This window comes from Panthera uncia, unplaced genomic scaffold (assembly GCF_023721935.1).
Source record: "Panthera uncia isolate 11264 unplaced genomic scaffold, Puncia_PCG_1.0 HiC_scaffold_1430, whole genome shotgun sequence".
NCBI lineage: Eukaryota > Metazoa > Chordata > Mammalia > Carnivora > Felidae > Panthera > Panthera uncia.
The window spans coordinates 34,438-58,326 of NW_026058064.1; the positions used below are offsets into that span (position 1 = coordinate 34,438).

At 37.9% G+C, this 23,889-nt stretch overlaps 1 long non-coding RNA gene across 1 annotated transcript; it reads left to right on the plus strand.

Moving 5' to 3' along the window:
- Window positions 1-348: 348 nt before the first annotated feature.
- LOC125917051 (uncharacterized) lies at window positions 349-20,587 on the plus strand. Its single transcript, XR_007456086.1, has 4 exons — window positions 349-447; window positions 7,574-7,622; window positions 15,981-16,106; window positions 20,366-20,587. It is a non-coding gene; the product is annotated as an uncharacterized LOC125917051 (long non-coding RNA).
- The last annotated feature ends 3,302 nt before the right edge of the window (window positions 20,588-23,889 follow it).

Sequence of the window (23,889 nt, forward strand, 5' to 3'; positions counted from 1 at the left end):
CGTCCTAGATCTTGTGGAGCTGTTCATCAGAAGGTCAGTAGCAATGCTATTTCTATTGGAGAATTTTCATTTACAAAATTAACATATTTGAAAAATGACTTTCAATAATGACACAAAGCATAAATATAAAAATCTGTACATGCTATAGCTCGTATAAAACATTTTTTTGGCATCAATTATTGTTGTAATTTAGGCTGAATAATGCCAGCTATTTTGCTGCTGTGCTGAAGTCCTCTTTTTTGAGCCCACAATGAACCTGTAATACTTATGGAAAGAGTTACCATAGCAACCTATATTGATGTCACAAGCTCAGGCTTCTGACTTCATTGCATAATGCGGTAGCAAGTGGATTTGCAGCAGAAACACCCTGCTAAAGAACAAGTATCTTGGTTCCCAGCAAAGAGGACAAAGGAAAACAGCAAGTTATAGGGAGTTGAATGCTGGATTGTGAGTCAGATTGTCTGAGTTCTTATTTTAAACCTGCTTCTCACTTGTTGCCTTGTTTTGAGTAATTGTGTTTACATGTGTGCACTGAGGTTTGAAGCAAGAAATCTCCTATCTCTGGGATAGACATAGAAGAGAAAACTCAGTATTTAATGTTTTAGCATTTGGGGGACATCTTAATAAGGCTAAAACACCCTAAAAATAACTTGGAAAGCAAGGAATTACTAATGTCTTGTAGTAGGTAACTGGCTAGCTCACAAAGATAAAGAGAATACTTTGGAAAAAAAGCATAGAGCTAGGGTTTTTGATTTTGATTTTTTGAAACAGTAATGGGTAAAGGGTATGATTGATGTCCTAATCTTAACTTTAATAAGAATGTGGAGAACTCTTACATAAATATGTCATATTACATAGCTGTATCTATTTAAGGATGTTTTGATGTCTCAGAGAAGAGAAAGGTTAATCTGTATCTGTTAGTGGGTATGATGCTGCTCATGTTTACACTGTGTACATTAAATCATAAATGTTTATTTTATCATGCAAATGTTTATCCTCATTAGAAAACAATTAAATAAGTGAAGTGGCTTTGCTAATTTAAAATAAAATTTAAAAAAAATTAATGATATCCTTTTTTAGACAGGCCTACTCTTTCCTTTGGAACCCTATAACCTGTCCATTATGTCAATTGGTCTAGGTTTTTATTATATAGTAAATTTCAGAATTGAGCTTCTTTTGGTATTTGAAAAGGCATTTAAACTAATAAACTTCCTCACCAGAAACTAAGGTGAAAACATGGTGCAGCTTTTCATTTTATCTAAGGTAACAAGCTAGAACATTTTGATAGAACTATGGCCCTTCCCACCCCCTCTTTCCATATGTTTCAAAATCATTCCAAAATATCAGCGAAGATTTAATATGCTAAAAAACTTCATTAGCTAAATTCCCTGTTAAATAACCCTTAGAAAGAAATGAGTAATTTTTCAGGTCTTAGAAAAATTTTAAGTTACTGTTGAAAAAGGTAGAGCAAGGTAGAAGCTGTGGCCATGTTTTTGATAAGTACTTAATTGCATCTGAACTCCTTACTATCTCACTGCACAAGTCATTTGTGTGAGTCATAAAATCTTGCAAAATATTTCAAAAACTAGAATTTGCTGTACAGTGTTTCATGGAATATCTAAGAGTAAAAATTAGTTTTTTCATTATAGGCAATATGTTTATCCAACTAGCTAATGTGTTTTTTTCCTATACTAGGCAAAAGACTTTTTGTGTGTTTGTGTGAATTTAATTCAGCAGATTTTTATTAACTTTATTACCATGAGAAGGTCCTGAATATACGTAGTAAAATTTTGTAAAAAAAAAATCATACATTCTTCATTTTTTTTCATCTTCAGCAAAGAGAGGAATCAGTAAAAATGGTTGTTTCCTTTCTGAATTCTACTTTGTTCCTTGCTCTAAATTCTACCATTTCAAAGTACAACTCCTTTAAATAACAGAGACTAAACATTGCTGAAAGTCACATCAAGAAATCACACCTATAGAAGGAGCTATAGCTATTTTGTTTTGTTTTGTGATCACAGTGATGTCCAATAGATTTAAATAACTTGCCCAAAGTTAACTGGTGGAAGAATACATACCTCAACTAAGGATCGTTCTACCACATCAAAGTGTCCTGATCCTGCCTGATGGCTTTTATCCAGAGTCATCTCCCTTTTAGATAGTCTGATATATAGTCCTTTTCTTCTTATTTTTTCTTAATTTCTTGGTTTTATTTTTTCCCCTAAAAAATCTCACTAGAGATTATAGAAAAATTTATTAGTCTTTTCAAAGAGCCAACTTTTGGCTTTACTTATTGCTCTCATGTATCTTCTTCTGTGTAACAATCTACCCTCAAAACATACTGGTTTAAAACAACCACTATTTCATTATCTCATGATTTTGTGGGTTAAGAATTCAGGTAGGGTCATTCTTTTGCTTCTTGTGGTATTGACTAAGCTTACGGGGTGGTATTTGGTTGGTGGTTGGCGTGGTCTGGAGAGTCTAGGATTGCTTCACTCAGGTGCCTGATGCCTGAGCAAGGAAACCTAGAAGGCTAAGCTTAGATGGGTTTCTCCCTGTAACCATGTAACACAGGGCTTCTCCACATGGCCTTTCCAATGGAGTTTTGAGACTTCTTACATTGCAATTTGGGACTCTAAGAATGTACAGGAAAATGGGAAGTAGAAATGGCAAGTTTTCTTAAAGTCTAGACCTAGAACTGGCAAAATATCACTCTGCCATACTTTTAGAGCAGTCATAGAACAAAGATTCAAGGGGAAGGGAAATAGATCTCTCCTGTCAAAGGAAAGAGTGTCAAAGAGTTGGAGCTATCTTTATTCTATCGCATTGATCCTGTGTTGTATTTTAGTCTTCTATTTCAACAATCTATTATTTTCTTTGTATCTTCCATCTGTTTTATTTGTTTATATTGTATCATTCACTCTCCCCCCCCTTCTTAGGTTGGATGTTTAAATCATTCTTTTTCATCATTTCCTCGTCTAATATAAGCCCTGAAGGGTAAATTTTTTTTCCAATTACAGCTTTCATTGTATTTCAAAGTTTTAGCTATATTGTTATTTTGCTCATTGTTCAGTTTTTTCCCAGTGTTCCATTATCATTTCTTTTGTGATCTATGAGTTATTTGGAAGTGTGGTTTTAAAATTTCAATCCTATAGGGTCTTAATATTAATAATGTATCTACTTGGGACTTAAAAGACATTCATCAAATACAATGGATTATCCTTTTTTGGATCCTGACTTGAACAAACTTAAGAAAACATATGAGATAATCGAGGGAAATTTGAACACTGACTGGATATTTGGGGAATTTTTATATATTAAAAATATATATCATGGTAGTATAGTGATGTTAAAAGTGTCCTTTTTAAATAGACTTAGAAATATTTATGGAATGAATTTACTTCAGAAAAATTCAGATGGGAGTGGGCATATAGATGATAAAAGATTGACTATGAGTTAGATAACTGATGAAGATAACTGAAGGATACAAGCATTCCATATCCGCGTGTGTGAACTTTTTCATAAGTTGTCAAAAGTTTACCTTATAATAATTTCTCATTTAGTTGCATTGTGGCTAGAGAATTAGAGTATATTGAGTATATATATGAATTATATATTCAAATATACATATACACAAAAATACAAAGATTATATATATTCTTTCTATACAATGTAGCGAATATATTGCACACACACACACACACACACACATAATGAGCTTATTTTATGGACTGATGTATTAAATTTTGTGTACTTGAGAAGTAAATATGGAATATCTTTCTTTCTTTCTCTCTCTGTTTATCTATATATATCCATTAAATCAAGGTTGGCAGTCCAAAGATTTTTTTTTAGTTTTTTTAAATAGATTTTTAAAAGATTTTTAATAGATTTGCATAGATTCTTTTTCCTCCTAAAATTATGGATAATTTGAGAAATAATTGAGAAATTTAGAAATCCATTAAATCATGGTTGGTAGTCCAAAGAATTTTTTAGGTTATTTTAAATAGATTTTAAAAATATTTTTTATAGATTCATATAGATTTTTCCTGCTTAAACTATGGATAATTGAGAAATGTGTATTTCATCCTCACATTATTATGATGATTTGTCAATTTCTCTCTGTAGTTCTTGAATGTTTTGCAGTATGTAATTTGAGATAGGTTCGTAATACATGTCTAAGTTAAATCTTATTGGTAATTTGAAATTTAATCTTCACACAATATCACCTCTTCTTCCTGATAGTTTTTTATTTACCTTCAAGACTATTTTTTTGATATTAATATAACTCTCCCAGCTTTCTTTTGGCTATTATTTTGTGGATATCTCTCTCAGTCATGTTTTGCTTTCATATTTTAGGTTATGTCTTTCATAAGAGCATATAATTGAATTTTTGTTTACCTAGCCCTAAAATTTCTGTTTTTAACTGGAAAATTTTGCCTATATACATAAATATTGTGATTAGTGATAATATTTATTTATTTCTATGATCTTAATTTGTACTTTCTGTTTGTCCATTTTTTTCTATGCTTCTTTCCTTCTTTCTTTCTTAGCCTTCATATCATGTCATTCATACTATCTGGACATACTCCTTTCTTCAATCCTCTGTTGGCTGATTTGAATTGTGCTTGGTATTTCCCTTAATCTGACCTGTCATGCACCATATTTTATAGAAACTGTTAAATTTTCCATCTTTTAAGGGAAAATTTCCAGATATTCTAACATAGATAAATGTTTTAGCTTTAAAATTTTTGGTTACTTCAGAAGTTTTAGGATAGAGTTGCTGAACAGATGGGATATAACAGTATTCTTTAAACTAGAAGTCCTTGGGGCCTGGATGGCTCAGTCAGTTGAACATCTGACTTTGGCTCAGGTCATGATCTCATGTTCATGATTTCAAGCCCTGCATCGGGCTCTCAGCTGTCAGCACCGAGCTTTCTTTGGATCTATGTTCCCCTCTCTCTCTGCCCCTCCCCACCCTACTCTCTCTCAAAAAATAAGTAAAAACATGACAAAAAATAAACTGGAAGTCCTTAAACTGCATTTGAGGAATAAGGCCTGAGCATGAAATTCTAGTGAATAATAGAATAAAAAATGAAGCTGAACTTAATGTTGATGGATTGATGATGCATGGAGCCACTTAATGTTACAGTTATCAAAAGAGTAAAAGTTATCAAACTTTTCTCCTAGAAGAGAAGGTGACCTGATGAGAGCTGTTGGAGAAGATGGCAATTGTGAATAATAGGTACTGAGTTAGGAGGACCTGATCTCCGGGAAGCCAGGTTAGGAGCCCTTTTTTAATTAATCGGAGATGATGGCCAAAGGGCTGAATGAAGATGTGAACTAGGGTCTGGAAATGAAAGCTATTCTCTGACTTAAGCATCAGTAGTTATGTAAGAACTACATTGACGGAAAGAGAAGGAAGCAACATGGCAGTGATAATTGCTACTGAACTGAGCAATTAGAGCATCATGGCTTCCTGCTACCTTCTCTGTTTATATCATAATCTGCTGCTACTAGCTTCATCCCTTATTTTTTTTATTTCAGAGTTCCCTAGAGAGGAATTCAACTTGTTTGGCTTCTTTTCGCACCAGGTCTAGAGTCTTGCTTGCTGGCTTAGTTAGTGGATGAGCAGCCTTTGTGGTGGGTGTGCACTGGTACGGAATCGTCCCCTGAAAACTGGGGAGGATTATCTGATACAGACATCACCATATCCCCCGAGCAGGGACTGTGATCTGAGCAGGTCTCTTAGTCTCAGCACCCCAGAAAGCAGAGTCTGACCTAAGAATTTATGTGACTTTTTATCAAGGCAGGCAGGAATGAGTGTAAAAGAAATCTTACGGTAGGGAGAGAGGGAAAGCTGGCCAGAGGGTGTGTTGCTGAACTATTAGCACTGATGTAGCTTGCTTCGTGTTGTAGGGGTGTCCTGTGTAAGGCCATATCAACTGCATCTCAGAGAGATCATCATAGAGACTTGAGAAAGAGGAAGGACTTATCTTATTTGTTGTTGTTGGCCATTGGTTGAAAGTTTGCTCTATTAGGACTTAACTCCCCTGAAGTTCCAGACTGCACAGCTGTGGGCCTTTTAACAAGACCGCTCACACCTCAGTGTCGGTAAGGAAGTTCTGGGTTGGTGAGAAATGCCCGGTTTGGTGCGGTCTTAAAGTAAGGTACTGTCATGTTCTGCCTGAATGAGATCATTCCCAACTCAAGCAGGCCTGGTTACTGAAGCAGTGGTTGAAACAAAATACGCATGAAGTAGAGAGATTGTGAATTGGTATGTAGGAGGTGGTGGATACAGAAGACAATGATGGACAAGCTAGTTAAGGGGGTGAGGATGGGCCAGGGGCGGAGGACACAAAGGCACTTTCATATCCCAAAGTCTTAAACAGAATAGTTCAAATAAAGCCCAATAAGTATTTAATGAGCCTCTACTCTTTGCAAGAAACTGAATTTATATCTCCCAAAATGGGGTGCCTGGGTGGCTCAGTTGGTTAAGCATCTGACTTCGGCCCAGGTCACGATCTCACGGTTCCTGAGATCAAGCCCCGCGTCAGGCTCTGTGCCGACAGCTCAGAGCCTGGAGCCTGCTTCAGATTCTATGTCTCCCCCTCTCTCGGCCCCTCCCCAGCTCATGCTCACACTCTGTCTCTGTCAAAAGTAAATAAACTTAAAAAAAAACTTTTATATCCCTGAAAGTAAGCAAGAAGCTTTGTCATCAAGTGGAGGAAATAGATGTATATACATGTGAAATACAAGACACCATGTGTTAATATCATCCTCTATGATAAACATGCACAAGAGGAGCACAGTGGAGGCAGTGGTGAATTTTGCTTGCAGGAGTAACAGAGTCTTTGTAGAAAGTTCCATGTGGCTTTAACGATTAAAGTTAAAATTTTGATAAACATGTGAGGGCTATTTCCTTATAGCAACTGTATCTCTGCATCTGTATTTTATTAAAATGACACCCTTACATTTTAGATATTTCACACTGAAAATAGAAATGAGAAATTAAAAATTTGAAAACAATTTATTTTTCCTTTATCCGGAAGTGAATAGTACTTTTTTTCATGTTTCCGCACAACGCCTGTGGGTTTATTTTAAAAATGATTTGCCAGAATCTTTACATAGTTTCTTGAAATGGAATTAATATTAAAAATTGCCTTCTGTGTTCCTTGTCTTTCTCCCTCCATGTAGAGAATGAAGGAGTGAACAGGTGAAGAGCTGAAGGAATGGGGGCTGCAGGAAAACAAAATACAGATCTTGAGATGGATTAGAAAGATTAGGTATTTTGAGTTTTCTGGAACAAAATCTGATGCTGCTGCCAGGGAACACTTTCCTGGTCTGAACTTGTTTTCCCAAAGAAATGAAATAAGGTTGAAGAGATGTTGTAAATGGGGCAGACAGAACCCAGGCAGTGAAAGGGAGCTAGACACAGGAATGGAGAGCTATGACTCTGGGGCTAGCCTAACTGTAACAGTGACTAGATTGTTCATCCTGACCAACCTTTGTCTTTTTTTTTTTTTTTTAATTTTAATTCCAGTGTCGTTAACATACAATGTTCTATTTATTTTAGGTGTACAATATGGTGATTCAAGTCTATTCCTTACTCAGTGCTCATCATGGTAAGTGTACTCTTGATCCCCTTCACCTATTTTATCCATCCTCCACCCACCTCCCCTCTGGTCTCCATCAGTTTGTTCCCTGTATTTAAGAATCTGGGTATTTTTGTCTTTTTTTTTTTTCATTTGTTTATTTGTTTGAGTGAAATCCTATGGTATTTATCTTTCTCTGACATATTCTGCTTACTATTTTACTCTCTATATCCATCCATGTTGTTGCAAAAGGCAACATTTAATTCTTTTTTATACCTGAGTAATATTCCATTATATATATTATATATATATATCTTTATCCCTTCGTGTATATCTAACCCTTCATATATTGATGGACACTTGGGGTGCTTCTATTGTTAAGGGAATTGGCTATTGTTAATAATGGCTATTGTTAATAATGCTGTGATAAATGTAGGGGTGCATATAACTTTTCAAATTAGTATTTTCATATTCTTTGGGTAAATACCAAAGTAGTGGAATTACTGGGTCATATGATAATTCTAGTTTTAATGTTTTGAGTAACCACTCTAATTTTTTCTGCAGTGGCTGCACCAATTTGCATTCTCATCAACAGTGTACGAGGGTTTCTTTTCCTTCACATCCTCACCAACACTTGTTGTTTCTTACGTTTTTGATTTTAACTTGTTGTTTCTTACGTTTTTGATTTTAACCATTCTGACAGGTTGAGGTGGTATTGTGGTTTGATTTACATTTCTCTGATGATTAATGATGTTGAGAATCTTTCCATATGTCTGTCGGCCATCTGGATGACTTCTTTGGAGAAATGTTTGTTCGTGTCTTCTATCCATTTTTCAATGGGATTTTGTTTTGTTTTGTTTTTTCTTGGTGTTGAGTTGTATAAGTTCTTTATATAGTTGGGGTACTAACCCCTTATTGGATGTATCATTTGAAAATAACTTCTCCCATTCAGTAGGTTGCCTTTTAATTTCCTTTGCTGTTCCTTTTAATTTCCTTCACTTTGATGTAGTCCCAATAATTAATTTTTGCTTTTATTTCCTTTTCTTAGGAGGCTTACCTAGAAAAATGTTGCTACAGCTGATGTCAGAGAAATTACTGCCCATTCTCTCTTCTAGGATTTTTATGGTTTCAGGTCTCGCATTGAGGTCTTGAATCCATTTTGAGTTAATTTTTCTGTATGGTGTAAGAAAGTGGTCCAGTTTCATTTTTTTTTTTTTTTACGTGTAGTTGTCCAGTTTTCCCAACACTGTTTGTTGAAGAGACTTTTTCCCATTACATATTTTCTTACCTCCTTTGTCAAAGATTAATTGACCATATAATCACGGGTTTATTTCTGGACTCTCCATTCTGTTCTATTGATCTATGTGTCTGTTTTTGTTCCAGTATCATGTTGTTTTAATTACTACAGCTTTGGAGTATATCTTGAAATCTGGGATTGTGATACCTCCAGTTTTATTCTTCTTTTTCAAGATTGCTTTGGCTATTTGGGATTTTTTTTGTAGTTCCATACAAATTTTAGGATTATTTGTTCTAGTTCTGTGAAAAATGCTTTTGGTATTTTGATAGGAATTTCATTAAATGTGTAGATTTCTTTGGATAGTATGGATATTTTAACAATATTTGTTCTTCCAATCCATGAGCATGAACTATCTTTCCATTTGTGTCATTTTCAATTTCTTTCAGCAATGTTCTACAGTTTTTAAAGTACAAGTCTTTCACCTCCTTGGTTAGGTTTATTCCTAGATATTTTAATATTTTTGGTGCAGTTATAAATGGGATTGTTTTCTTAATTTCCCTTTCTGCTATTTCATTATTAGTGTATAAAAATGTAATGAATTTCTTTATATTGATTTTGTATCCTGCAACCTTACTGAATTCATTTATCAGTTCTAGCCATTTTTTTTTGGTGGAGTCTAGGGTTTTCTCTATATAGTATGATGTCATCTGAAAATAGTGAAAATTTTACTTCTTCCTTATCAATTTGGATGCCTTTTATTTGTGTGTGTGTGTGTGTGTGTGTGTGTGTGCTGTCGCTAAGATTTCCAGTACTATGTTGAATACAACTGGTGAGAGTGGACATCCTTGTCCTCTTTCTGACCTTAGGAGAAAAGTTCTCAGGATTTTTTGCCAATGGCCATGATGTTAGTTGTGGTTTCTTTATATATGGCCCTTATTACATTGATGTATGTTCCCTTTAAACCCACACTGAGGGTTTTTTATCATGAATGGATGTTGTACTTTGTCAAATTATTTTTTCTGCATCTATTTAATCTGTGTTCATCAGAGATATTGGCCTGTTTTAGTTCTCTTTTTCAGTGGTATCTTTATCTAGTTTTGGTATCAGGGTAATGCTGGCCTCATAGAATGAGTTTGGAAGCTTTCCTTCCTCTTTTAATTTTATTGCAATAGTTTGAGAAGAATGGGGAATAGCTCTTCTTTAAATGTTTGGTAGAATTCACCTGTGAAGTCATCTGGTCCCAGACTTTTGTTTGTTGGGAGTTTTTTGATTACTGATTCAATTTCATTGCTGGTTATCTGTCCATTCAAATTTTTCTATTTCTTCCTGGTTCAGTTTTGGGAAATTATATGTTTCTAGGAATTTTTCTATTTCTTCTAGGTTGCACAATTTGTTGGCATATAATTTTTCATAATATGTTCTTAAAATCCTTTGTATTTCTGTGGTATCAGTAGTTACTTCTCCTCTTTCATTTCTGATTCTGTTGGAGTCCTCTCTCTCTCTCTCTCTCTCTCTCTCTCTTTTGGTGAGTCTGACTAAAAGTTTATCAATTTTGTTGATATTTTCAAAGAACAGCTCCTGGTTTCATTGTTCTATTGTGTTTTTTTTTTGTTTGTTTGTTTCTATTTCACTTATTTCTGTAACCTTTATTATTTATTATGTAACCTTTATTATTTCCTTCCTTCTACTGATTTTGGGTTTTGTTTATTCTTTTTCTACGTCCTTTAAATATAAGTTTAGGTTGTTTATTTGAGGGTTTTTTTTTTTTTTTTGCTTCTTGACATAGGTGTGTATTGCCATAAACTTGCCTCTTAAAACCCATTTTGCTGTATCCCAAAGATTTTGTACCATTGTGCTATCATTTTCATTTGTATCCATGTATTTTTTGATTTCCTCTTTGATTTCTTGGTTGCCCTAGTCATCTTTTAGTAGCATTTTATCCTCCATGTATTTGTGTTCTGTCCAGCTTTTTACTTGGGGTCACCAAGCTTTGTCTTAATTCCTAAAGTGTGGAGATGTCTCTCTCTCTTTTTTTTTCCTTTAGGGGAGAATTATTAGCCCTCATTTGTGGCCTGGCTAGTAGGGTTTACCATTGACTACAACATCATTTCAGTATCACAAAAATAAAATGTGTAATATCATGCTCGCATTTGATTAAAGCATATTTAACATATGTAAATGTCATATTGCTTTGCAAAATAAAGACATACTAAAATAAATATATAAATAGTGTAGGCTATTCCACCAGTTATCCCACTCAATTTGTGCATAGAGATGGGAATCTGCCTTTTCACCTGTTGGCCTCAGTTCCACTTACCTCCTATGGATTATGAGAATCGTGCTAATTGGAATATGAATCTACTATCAGAATCTATGTCTATAAAGATGTTTTTGAGATGACATGGCTCTCAAACTCAAGCCAGCTTGTTCACCTGGGCTAAGCTGAAGAATCCGCAACCTGTCCCAATAATGAATGGAAAATGACCTATGCCCAACTTCTTGAGGGACTATTCCAATACCAGACCTTACTAACAGATTTTCATGGGTAAATTTGATCAAGTGATATTTTCACTTTTAATTCTGACTTTAGAACCAAGATGTAACTTGTGTAGAGTATGGAGTTTTCAGATATGAGAAAAGACTAAATGTTGGAACAGCTTAAGAAGAAAGGGTCTGTGGCAATATTGAGCCAATGTTCTCATAAATTGCCTTAGCCTTACTTTTTCAGCAGTAGGAAAGGTGAGCAGATCTAATAAGAGGGGAAGTCACCATGGTTGTCTGAGGATCAAAAACTTTTAAGTGGAGGCATTCTCTGCTTTCCCTTCTAGTTAGCTCCTCATTTCTAGAGCTTAGATCTTGCTCAGACTTCATTTTTTTGGTCCAGGTGCTTTAGAGCGCCAACCATGTTCTAGGCATTGGACTAAATGCTTTGTATAGTTTTATCTCATTAAAAATTTGTAACATATCAAGAATTATTATTATTCCCCATTTACAAATAAGAAAACTGATGCTATGAAGCCTAGGTTATTTATTCAGCTAGTAGGTGAAGGAGGTAGGGTGGGATATGGATAAGTCTAACTGTAAAGCCTACGTCCTCTTTTCAGTATACAATATCCTCTTTAAACTTCAAATGCTCTAGCTTTATTAGGGCATTCGTAGGGGTGACTTGGGTGCCCTTTGAAGGACTTTGTGAGTTCATTTCCTTTCACCCCTATGTAAGAAGTCTTTCCTGAGTTTCTGTGAATTATAGGGGTGAACCATTTTGTGTAGCATGGCCCAAAGACATTACATGGTTGTGCCAGAAAGGAGGCTGTGTCCTGCCATAGTGGCTCAGCTACACTTTCTCTGGTATCTGTTTGGACTTCATCAAAATCTTTTGTCTTGTGATTCTGGTGGCATTTGGGTAAAGCTTATATATGAAAGTGAATGGTTTAGTTTTCCTGATGGAAAGTTTAATTCAGCTCTCCAGCATGTTGCTTTTAGCTTGTTTGTAGATATAATCGTTTACTTAATGAGGATGCATCCTCCCTTTCAGAGTACAGACTTTAAAATGAATTTCCATAGATTTACATAAATTCCCTGGGGACCACTATCATGTGAGCAAAGAAAGAATTGCCCAGCTGTGTTCTGATTTAATGGAATTATGAAGCTTTAGGGTGTGGGCTCTGAAAAAGATATCTAGGGGAAATAGTCACTCAAATTGTTGGAGAAATAAACCGTTAAATGAATTTGCTCTCACTCAGATTGGAGATGATTTTAGAAGCCAGCATCAGCCAAAGTTTTAAACAACTCATTTTAGGAAAAGTTGGTAAAAATGCTGTACATTTCAGAAATCACCTTTTATTTCTGAGAATGAGTGTTAATATTATATGACAACAGATTTTGCGTAGAGCATTTTTATTTTAAATGTGTTTAAAATGGAGAGAGTTAGCAAATGCTCTATATCTCATGCTGTCACCTCAAAATAACACCATCTTTAGGTACACTTACTTTTAAATCTAATGTGGGTCCTCAATGTTATCTGGGCCAGAGTTTATTAATGTTGGTCTGTATGTCTTTCACACCCCAATTCCTTCCTCAGTGATATGAAAAGATCTAAGAAGGTTTCGGCTTTTGGAGCTCAGAGATTTTGCCTTCTGTCTAACTTACTTTGAATCTTTCTTTATTTTTTATTCTTTTTATTTTTTTAATGTTTATTTATTTTTAAAGAGAGAGAGAGCTCTTATTTATTTTAAGAGAGAGAGAGAGAGAGAGAGAGAGCAGGGAAGGGACAGAGAGAGAGGGAGACACAGAATCTGAAGCAGGCTCCAGGCTCTGAGCTGTCAGCACAGAGCCCAATGTGGCTCTCGAACCCACAAACCACGAGATCATGACCTGAGCCGAAGTCAGATGTTTGACTGAGCCGCCCAGGGGCCCCTGAATCTTTCTTTAAATGGTGATGTCCCAATTACATTGTACTCTGTGATTGGTTCTATAGGTTGGTTACAATAACATAACAGCAATGGGAAGATTTCATAATTCTCTTGGCCTTGGAGTATAGCCATGTGAATTAAGTCCTTTTCAAGATAATACCTCAGCATTAGCCAGGAGTCTACAAATATATATCTTTGGTTCAAAGAGGCTTACTCAAGAGTATGAATGGATTGATATTAATTTATATTCTGTGTTGGAAAAACAACCACTGATATGAGTCTATAAGGTTCGTCCTTGTGTAGGAAAACATAAATTAGTCAATAAGTATTTAGCAATGTATAGAAAATGCTTGAAGGTGGATGCTAAAAAGGAAGAAATATTTGTCCATGGCATTGGTATTTTTTAGCATCTATACAAGAAACAATAATAATAACTAACATGTCTTGTGCACCTATTATGCTCCAGGATTTTCTTTTTGTCATCTGTCATAAACTTTGCAGCAACCTATGACTTAGGCCCTCTGATTATCCCATTTTACAGATAAGAAAACAGAAAGCTCAATCATTTGCCCCATAGCTAGTATGGGGCAGCTAGGGTGGCAAATATGGCACATTGGCCCTGGAAGGTTGGATCCTTTTTCTCAAATTCCTGTATGTATTTTAAAAAGTTTTTAAAATGTTTGTTCATTTTTGAGAGAGAGAGAGAGAGAGAGCAAGTGGGGGAGAGGCAGAAAGAGAGGGAGACTCAGAATCCAGAGCAGGCTCCAGGCTCTGAGCTGTCAGCACAGTCTGCTGAGGGGCTCGAACCCATGAACCATGAGATCGTGATCGGAGCCGAAGTTGGACACTCAACCGACTGAGCCACCCAGACGCCCCTCCTGTAGATACTTTATTGTGGTTAAATGTACATATACAACATGGGCGTTATAAACACGGGCGTTCAAATATCTGTTTGAGTGCCTACTTTCAGTTCTTTGGGTATATACCAGAAGTGGAATTGCTACAACCTATGAAATTCAATGTTTAATTTCTTGAGGAATTGTATACTGTTTTCTATAGTGACTGCACCATTTTAAACTTCCCCTGGCAGTGTACAAGGGTCGCAATTTTCTACCTTCTTGCTAACATTTTTTTTCTAATAGCCATTCTGATAGTATCTCATTGTGGTTTTCATTGTCATTTCCCTAGTGATTAGTGTTGTTGAGCATATTTTCATGTGCTTATTGGCTCACTTGTAAATCCTCTCTGGAAATATGTCTCTATATATCCTTTGTTCATTTTTAAATGGAGTTGTTTTGTTGTGTTTTGAGTCATTGAAATTCTTCATATATTCTGGATATTACTCCCTCATCAGATAATGCCTTCCACTGTCTTCATAGTATCCTTTACATTCTTGCCTGTGTTCAGAGTCTATGCTCTTAACCACTACACTGAAGTATATAACCAAGGTTGTGACATTGCTACCACCATATCCCCTTATGATGAAATAAAGATAAGAGGCTGTGTTGTCAGGGGATGCATGAAGAAAGCAGTGAGACCTCGCACATTCTAGATGTGTTTAGTGCATATTTCTTGATGAGTCTGTTTTTGCATAATGATTGAAAAAAACGAGTCAGCTGTGTCGCATCCTCCCGTTCTTTGCCATGTATTTCTTGGCCATTCACAAGAAGAGGGGAGCAATGGGAAAGGGGGGGTGTGTGACTGGCTGTGAATGGAAGATACATCTGCCAATCTTTTAGCTTTAGATACATTGCCAGGACGTTTTCTTTTCTTTTCCTTTTTTTAAAGGTCACTTATTTTGAGAGGGAGGGAGAGAGAGAGAGAGAGAGAAAGCGAACATGAGTGGGGGAGAGGCAGAGAGAGAAAGGGAGAGAGAGAATCCCAATCAGGCACTGCACTGTCAGGGCAGGGCCAGATGTGGGGCTCAAGCCCATGAACTGTGAGATCATGACCTGAGCCAACACCAAGAGTCAGACGCTTAACTGGCTGAGCCACCCAGATGCCCCACCAGGGTGTTTTCTGGTAGAAGTTTGATTTAACCTGACTTAAAGAAGTGAAACAAAACCTCTCTTCACTCTCATTCACTGCCTATGTCTAGAAACTCACTTTTCCTTGGAGCTTAACAGAGGGAGGAAGGAAAAGAGAGAACAATCCTCTCTCTCGCCTCTTCTTCTTTGCCTGTGGTGGAATTAAACTCTATCTTCCTGGGTGTTGCTGATTACTGGGGTGGAGGAACCGGGCACAGCATCGAGACCACATTGTGTTCCTTCGTCTGAAGGTATTGTAAGTGTGACTCAGGTTTCAGTTAGAGCTCTTTGCTTCTAACTGCATACCACCCCCCCCCCCCCGGCTCTAGTTTTTGGATTTTGGATGCATGTAAAATACAGTGTTTTCTTCCCCATACTGTTTGTGAATTATTAAGTCTATGCCTCAGGCTCAGAGAGGGCCATTGGATACTCGAACAATAACAACCTGTAAAGTAGAAATTAAGAAAAGTCCCTCTTCTTCCCATCCCAGTATATAAATAAGCCTGAGGCACTCACTTTGGAGTCACATGCTTGGCTTGAGGCTCTTAACATTCTATCCGTTTAGAGGAATCATCAAAAGAGCTTGCACACCTGATGGTTATGGTGTAAGAGCTGTCAGGAAGTTTGCAGTCAGAAGAGCCTTTTGTAAGGCTCTCTGGAAGCCTGCGTGGTATGGTAATGGCTTCCTCCTCCTGCAATGGTTGGTTACTAGGGTCAAGAGAAGATTGTGGTGAAAATGGGAGAGCAGAGGGATGGACTTCAGGACCCTCCTGACGGCGTTCCAGGGGATGACTTCACTCCCAGCGGAGAGACTGCAGGCCAGGTCTCAAGGCTCGCTGTAAGTATCATGTGTCCTGCATCTTCAGACTCCAGAGATTTTTCTCTCACCTTCCGGGGCTCCGCAGCTTGGCCTCAGTCCTCTTATACACGGGAGCCATGGGAGTCTCTGCTCTACATCAAAGACCAAGAAAAAAGAGTCACTTTAGGGGCCCCTGGGGGGCTCAGTTGGTTAAGCTTCTGACTCTTGATTTCGGCTCAGGTCATGATCTCACAGTTTGTGGGTTCAAGGCCTGCGTCGGCTCCACACCTGCTTGAGATTCTCTCTCTCCCTCTCTGACTGCCCCTCCTCCTCTCACGCTCTCTGTCTTTCTCAAAAAGAATCCTAAAAACGGAGTCATTTTACAGACAATTTTCATATTATTCATTTTGTTTATCTTATACTGTGTGCCGGATGCCTACGTATTTCGTTAAATTCTGATAACGACCCCGAGACAGATTTTATTATTCCCTTCTGCTATTGAGGAACCGGAGTCTGTAGATGGGAAGTGAATTCACTTGGGGTGACATTGTGTGGAAGGCAAAGCTCCCAGTCTGAGTAGGTCTTCTTGACTCTACAGCCTGTCTTCCTTCCTGGGCTTCTTTTACTGACCATTGACCTTCCTTCCTTTTAAACTCTCATTTTCGATTCCAGGAAACAAAGGGGGGGAAAAAAAGGGATGCTTTGCATGAATTTTGTTAACTGAAATTAGCATCAATTATCACCTCTTAGAAATGAGTGCTGCTGTTTCTTGGTGTTTCAGAATGACATCATCAGGCCGGATGCCACCCAAAAGTGAGTCGGTGGTCCTGTTCTCATGATACAGGAAATCTAGTACATGCCCCATTTGGTCTGTCATCTCGTCCACTAGCACAGCTTACTAAAGAGGGGTTAGAGGCAGTTTCCACGCTGCTTATGGAAACCTTTGGTGGAAAGAACTGTTGCACAGGTGGAGATAACGTCATTCAGCTGCCACGAGTGCAATTTACAAGACAGAATTGCTCCTCTTCGCGCTGTGGCCAATGGCAGAGCCCAAGCTTCTCATTTCATGGCAGAAACTACTTCCGGACATAAGTTTTTCTTTCTGCAGCTCAGTTGTTGGCTTATTCTTACTTGTTTTTATCAGCATAATGCTTTTTGTTGTGGTGTCAGTTTCCTCACATGGTTATTCTCCTGCCAAGTGCAGTAATCAAAGTGAATTAAAAGCATTATTTATTGATTTTTTTAGAGAGAATGGGTTTATTGTGCTTTATTTATTCTTAAATAGGCTAATTTGATCCCAAAACCCTATTAGAGTTAATAGTGCCACTGGTAAATATAATTTACCCAATAATCTAGAAAAGGTTGTTATTTTCCTAAATAGAGCATAAATGTTACAGTTCTAATCATTTTCACATGATGCTCAAAAAAAAAAAAAAACGGCAAGCAAAGATTCAAGTTTGCCTTTTGAAAAGCATAGCAGAGGCACTTGGCAGCTTCTTAGGCATCGGTTTTTCTCGAAAAAAAACTACACTTAGGTAGCACGTGTTCCACTTAGTAGCTATTGTCATAATCGATTACTGGATATAAAAAGGACGACCATACGAATTTCTCAGAGGGTCAGTACGTAACTGGAGGTGTGGCAGAGAGCGTGTTTTCATGCTGTATTTCTAAGGCTGGTGCTTAAGGGTTGGGAGAGAGCTCTTCATCATTATCGGTACAATAATAATAGCAAATCTATAGCATCCCGTGGTAGTAGGCACTACTATGAGCAATTTTCATGTAACAATTCATTTGAACCTTAGGGTTACCCTGGGAAGTAGTAACTATTATCACCCCCATTTTACAAGTGAGGATGCAAGAAAGTGAAAGTGAAGCACAGAGAGTGAAGTAACTTGCTTCAGATTACACAAGTGAGTGGGAGAACCAGAGTACATATCCAAATACCTGACCCTAGAGTTTGCGGTCTGAACCACTGCCCTCTATGGCAACATTTATTGAGGTCATACTATATGTCGTGCATTATGCTAGGCACTGATACTGGAGAGAGAAAAATTCCTCAGGGGATAAACAGTCGAGCACACATAGGCACAAATCTCTCTTCTTCCCATCTTTAGAGGTCATTTAGAAAAAAATTAATTCCAGGGGTGCCTGGGTGGCTCAGTGGGTTAAGCATCCCACTCTTGACTTTGGTCAGGTCATGATCATAGGGTTCATGAGGTCGAGCCCTGCGTCGGGCTCTGTGCAGACAGTGCAGAGCCTGCTTGGGATTCTCTACCCATCCCCCCCCCCCCCCATTGCACTCTCTCTTTCTCTCAAATAAACAATAAACAGATTTTAATTCTTGTATAATTAACATAGTGTTATATTAGTTTCAGGTGTACGATATAGTGATGTGACAATTCTACACGTAGTGCTTATCATGATAAGTGTACTCTTAATCCCCTTCCCCTCTTTTACCCATCCCCCTATCCACCTCCCCTCTGCTAACCACCAGTTTGCTCTTTAGAGTTGAGTCTGTTTTTTGGTTTGTCTCATTTTTATTTCTTCATTTGTTATGTTTCTTAAATTCCACATATGAGTAAAATGATATGGTATTTATCTTTCTCTGACCGACCTCTTTCATTTAGCATTATACTCTACATCTACCCATGTTGCTAATGGCAAGATCTCATTCTTTTTTTATGGCTGAATAATATTCCATGGTATATACATACACCATTTCTTTACACATTTATCTGTCAGTGGACACTTGGGCTGATTCCATAATTTGGCCATTATAAATAATGCTGGAATAAACATAGCACGTATATCTTTTCAAATTAGTGTTTTGTATTCTTTGGGTAAATAGTAGTAGAACTCCTGGATCATATGGTAATTCTATTTTTAATTTTTTGAGGACCCTCCATACTGTTTTCCACAGTGGCTGAACCAGTTTGCATTCCCACCAGTAGTGCATGAGGATTTCCTTTTCTCCACGTCCTCACCAACACTTGTTATTTCTTGTATTTGTGGTTTTAGCCATTCTCATAGATGTGGGGTGGTATCTCATTGTCATTTTGACTTGAATTTCCCTGATTGTGAGTGATGTTGAACATCTTTCCATGTGTCTGTTGGCTATCTGGATGTCTTCTTTGGAGAAATGTCTATTCATGTTGTCTGCCCATTTTTTAATTGGATTATTTGTGTTTTTTTTGGTGTTGAGGTGTGTAAACTCTACATGTTTTGGTTACTACATTTATTTATTTATTTATTTATTTATTTATTTAAAAAGCTCATCTATTTTGAGAGACAGAGACAGAGACAGTGTGGGGGGAGGGGTAGAGAAAGAGGGAGAGAGAATCCCAAGTAGGAATTCAGCACAGAGCCAAGGACATGGGGCACAGTCTCCCAAACCATGAGATCATGACCTGAGCAGAAATCAAGAGTTGGATACTTAACTAACAGAGCCACCCAGGGGCCTCTTGAGGTCACCTTTGAAGTTTCAAATAGCTGGGAAAGATTTTCCCCATTGCCAATGATTTGTGTAGCCATTAACAAAGAAGGGCTGCTCTCCATGGTGGAAGTGGCACAGTGATGGCCTTAGAGTTAGGACAAAGCATAACAATAACTGTACCAATGACCATTTATTGAGTGCTTCCATAAAGTAGGCAATTGTGCTAGATGCCGAGAGAGACTCGTGGAACACTCAAAACTGTAAGCGCTAGGTCTAATTTGAATGGATCACTACTCCCAACCTCACCTCTGTGTTTTTTGCTTTGGGGACAGCCCTGTGCTTATTCTTCAGCAGCATTCTTGCCTTGTGCCTGGAGTCACAGGGGAGTGAAGGATATTCCCTTGTTGGTTTCATGGTGTTAGCTGTGCGACACCTCTCCTCACGCATAACCCAGAAATCACACCTGAAACTCAAGCTAGTCGGTTTTTACAGATTTTTTTTGGCGGGGGGGGGGGGGGGGGGAAGTCAGCCAATTTCCACACTCCCCTGATCCTGTTATTTTCATTATCACACTTCCCTGCATTTCCTAGTTTCAATTAGGACTGAAAACAACGTACCGAAATTGCATGAGCGTCTCTGTTCAGAGTGCTTCCCTCTCCTCGGAGGGGAGGCAGCCTGTCCTCTCCCCAAGTAAGGTCAAGAAGTTCATCAGACGTCTTCCCGTTTGTTAGATGTGCAGACGCTTAAAAGCTGGGCAACTTTTGGAAAGGTCTATAAAATTTGAAGTAAATATTTAAACTGAACTTCAAAAAACTTTCAAAGTTTGCATATTGATACTTTTTTTTTTTTTTTTTTTTTCTTTTAGCAGCTAGAATTGTGAATTGCTGAACTGGACAGCCCTGGGCTATGAATACCCATGATTCTTATTTGGATTGCTTAAAGGTTTTATCATAAGACAGTCAGTTGAAATAAGGGTGAAAAAGGCCTAATTCAGAAGACCCCCACAGCTAGAAGGATCCTTCTTCAGCTGTTGTAAAATCTCCATATTAGGTTTTGACAACGCTGACAATATAGTTTGAAGAATGTTTGTTTCTCTCTGTGTCTGTCTCCACACCCTGGAGCATGTACACACATACACACACGTGCAAAGGCAACATGACAGACTGAGTCAGGGAGAGTAGGTAAGAGGGAGATATTCGTAGTTTACTTAAAAAAAATTTTTTTTTCTTAATGCTTACTTATTTTTGAGAGAAAGGGTAGACAGAGCATGAGCGGGGGGAGAGGCAGAGAGAGAGGGAAACGCAGAATCCGAAGCAGGTTCCAGTCTCTGAGCTGTCGGCACAGAGCCCAACGTGGGGCTCAAACCCACGAACCGCGAGATCATGACCTGAGCCGAAATCGGGCGCTCAACCGGCTGAGCCACCCAGGCGCCCCTCATAGTTTACTTTATACGTTCATATGTTAGGGTTTAAAAGGAATAAGCACACATTTCTTCTGAAATTTTATAATTTTAAAAAAAGTACTCAAAGGAAAACTTACACTTCCTTTGTTGAGAATAGAGAATATTATCAGGGGGATGGTAGCCCTTACCTCTCAGAGGCTTAACCTTCACTGGAACAAATGCCTACATTTGCATAACCTGATCCTAAAATAATTCACACATTAAACAACCATTATTTACCTGCCATGCTGCATGACAAAATAGTTGTTGAGTGATTTTATAATTATACATTCTCGGTGCCATGCCTTTGGCTGCCAAAAGGCAGACCTGCCAATCTGACACCTAGTTTTATATTATTTTTATGTATAAGCAAAGACTAAAAATAGGTGATTTTTAAGAGTTTGTCATTTCATTGCATTGTCCTAAGTAAAATTATAACTCCACAATAGATATTATAAAAACATTTTAGACAGGCAGTGTTCTATGCAGATCATGTTCTTTTACACAAGTATCTCAAGTATCTGGATCATTGACAGAATTTGAAAAAAAAAAATAGCCTTTGGAATCTTTTACTCAGATCTATTTTCACAATTACACAACTGCAAGTTCGCACTTGATTTTTTTTTTTTAATAAAATCCATTCTTATCCATAAAATGTTCCTGGTTTCCCCTTGCCGATGGTGGAGCCCGCTTAAGCTGGGAGGGAGGTAAAGTTTGTCTTCGGAGCATCTGGTCACCTTTCTTTTCCCTTTGGGTAGTGATCCTTTCTGGCTCTAAGATATTTATGAATCCATAATCTCTTTTTGGAATGTATCTGATAACCTCATGTCCACTTGGATGTTTATATCTGATAGCGTGTTGTCTTCCTGCCAGAGAATATGTTTCTAAGTCAAAGGACTAACTTTCTAATGGCTGAATGTTGACTATCAGAAAACAGGAGACAATCTGGGAGAAGATAATCACCCAGTGCCTCAGATGTAATAAAATGAGTATGTATTAGAACATGCTTTTACCTATCTTGAATATTCTCATAAACTATGTTTTGCTAGTACTATTAGAGAAAGAACATGGATTGGATAGATCTTCTGTATATCACATTCTGGTAATAAAATATTTTGATATTCCCTTGTTACATTTTTTTTTTTTTGCTAACATCATTATCATAATTTTAAAGTTCAGATTTTAGCCTGTGATGACTTAGCGTTAATTTGCATTTAGTTAAAAACAAGACAGCCCAGGGGCACCTGGGCAGCTCGGGTGGTTAAACTTCCCACTGTTGGTTTTGGCTCAGGTCATGATCTCACAGTTTGTGATATCTCACAGTTTGTGCGACCGAGTCCCACGTCGGGGCTCTGTGCTGACGGCTTATAACCTGCTCGGGATCCTCTCTCTCCTCTCTCTGCCCCTCCCTCTCCACCCCTAAAAATAAATAAACAAACTTAAAAATGTATTAAAAAACACTGGGAGTCCAAATACTATTTTATTTCAATATCTTAGTATTTTCAACATCCAAAAACTTAGAATCGCTATAAAGCAGCTCTCTGAAACTTTAAATTGTATGAATAATGATAGTAACAAAAGCATTTATTGACTGCTTCTAATGTGCTAGACACTGTGTTAAGTTCTCTTTATGCAGTCTGTTTTTCAATGTTCATAAGGGCCCTATTCGGTAGGAATGGACTCCCCCTCTTTACAGAGGAAGAAGCTGAGGCAAAGAAAGCCTTTGAATAGGTCAACATGCAAAGCCAGTGAGAGACGACTCAGAAGTTGAGCCTGATTCTGTTTCGCTCTGAGGTCCTTTGCTCCCAGTCATCCCAATCTGCATCTAATTATATCCCACGCCCACCTTTGTTACATGACAATTGCACACCAGGTCGTACCCTTAGATGCTTCTGGACTCACCGCCACCTCATTTAATCATGTGAAGTGGCCTGATCAATCTTGCCCTGCTTGGAAGTAGCAGGTCTCCAATCCAGGTCTTATGACTTCAGATTGAGCAGTGTTTCTACCATGTGAGGCTGAACTCTCAATCAAGCCCAGTATGACATTAAGTAGAATTCTTGAGGTGGGATCTTTGGTCGCACTCAGAAAGCCTTTAATCTGATTTCCTTTCAGACAAAGGAAAGTCTATAATTCACTTGTTTGCACTCACTGAGTGAGGCATCAGTTTAAAATCAGACTACAACTTCGTAAATGTCATGCATCATTTCTATTAAATGAGACCTACTCTATAGTTTGTAGCACTTTAGAAGGGATTATTTTGGGTTTAGCTGCTTGCTGGAATCAAACTCAACCCTGCATTGCTTAAAGAGATTTACTCAGTGGTAACGTTTAGCTGTTTAGGGTGTTTTGAATAATGGACAGATGATCGGGAATGTTCTTGTGGAATGGCATGAGTGAGAAGCTGTGATGCAATGAAAAGGAGGCAGGGTTTAAGGAAGGGGATATTGTTGCCTTGAATAAGAAACCAGCTGAGAAGAGCAGTAGAGGCAGATGGCACGTGTTATAACAGGTGCAGATTGGTGACCACAGGTATCTTGGGTGGGGGGCGGGGATCTCGTGAACAGGACTCTCATTCTCAAACTGAAAGTCTATTGGCAACTCCGAGTCCCCAGGGCTTCACATATTTCTGTTTTAAAGACCCTCTTTTTCTTTGCCTTTTGGTTTTTTTTGTCTGCAAATATTGGCTCCCATGTCCCTAGCAGCTTCAAAAAGAGTCCGCCCATCTACCCCAATTTTCCCCAAGCAGGCATCTCCATACTCTGTGGCATAGTCACCATCTTCTCCCTCTGTCATCAGCAAGCCTTGAGCGCTCTCAGCATGGGGAGCAGGGGGGTGGGTCGTGGGGAGAAGAGTCTCTTTATGGCAAAGGGTGGAAGGAAGCACTCCCTTTTTATCTGGGATACCAGATTTGTGGGGGATTTGATTAATCAGATAAATTATATTCC